Genomic DNA, 869 nt, shown 5'->3' with positions numbered 1-869 from the left:
AACGTTACTCTGCTAACGTCGCCGACACCTTTCCACTCTTCTCTAATTTTTACCAGAGACCAGGGAAGCCTCGCTTCTCAGCTCGCAACTGAGTGATGAGCATAGATATCATAGAACAAGCCAAAGAAACGGCAATAGGCTCGAGTGCATTCGACTAACGACTCTACACGTTATTCTGAAGCCTTTTTCGCGGTATCACAATGATGACGAGGGACAGTTGCTTCCGTGTGTGCTATTCGCAGCATCAGTACGGTCAGTTCATTCAACTGCACACACGGGGAAAGTGTAGTTTACTGAATTCGTTTATAAGCAGCAACAATTCAGTCCAGTGTGAGCAAAATATGGGAGGTCTCGAGAGGCACTGCTCGCAATACCCGGATTTACTGAAATAAAATGAAGTCATATAAAAAGGTGTGAGGCGTTGGTCTGTCCAGAACAGGCAAGAAGCGAGAGCAGGATACATTTCCACGTACAAAATCTTTATAAAGAAAAAACAGACACGTGGGCTCGTCCGGGATTTGAACCCGGGACCTCTCGCACCCGAAGCGAGAATCATACCCCTAGACCAACGAGCCAGCTCTGCGTTAGGTCTACGCTTGCTTCACTTCTTTCGGGATAAGCTGAGGGCATAAAGTGTGTTTATGCTTACCACATAGATAAATAGCAGTATACGATATGACTCCGCCACTTAAAATACTTGTTAGGTTTGCTTGAGTAAGAACATATGGTTAGAACAAACTGATGTATTATAAAGACATAGCATAAAATTTATATCTTGTGCATTACGTACAGCATGATAGATATGCACGAAAGAAATTCTTTAAGAATGGCATTATTCGAAAAGGGACGAGCATTATTGCGTAGCTCAC

At 43.5% G+C, this 869-nt stretch overlaps 1 non-coding gene across 1 annotated transcript; it reads right to left on the bottom strand.

Annotated features, from left to right (window-relative positions):
- Nucleotides 1–503: 503 nt before the first annotated feature.
- Nucleotides 504–575, bottom strand: TRNAP-CGG (transfer RNA proline (anticodon CGG)). Its single transcript has one exon. It is a non-coding gene; the product is annotated as a tRNA-Pro (tRNA).
- Nucleotides 576–869: the final 294 nt, after the last annotated feature.

The sequence above is a fragment of the Amblyomma maculatum genome, chromosome 10 (assembly GCF_055883805.1).
Source record: "Amblyomma maculatum isolate TAMU_Amacu chromosome 10, ASM5588380v1, whole genome shotgun sequence".
In the NCBI taxonomy this organism is placed as follows: Eukaryota; Metazoa; Arthropoda; class Arachnida; order Ixodida; family Ixodidae; genus Amblyomma; species Amblyomma maculatum.
The sequence above is the reverse complement of the archived record's forward strand: the minus strand, read 5'-3'. Positions and strand labels throughout refer to the sequence as shown.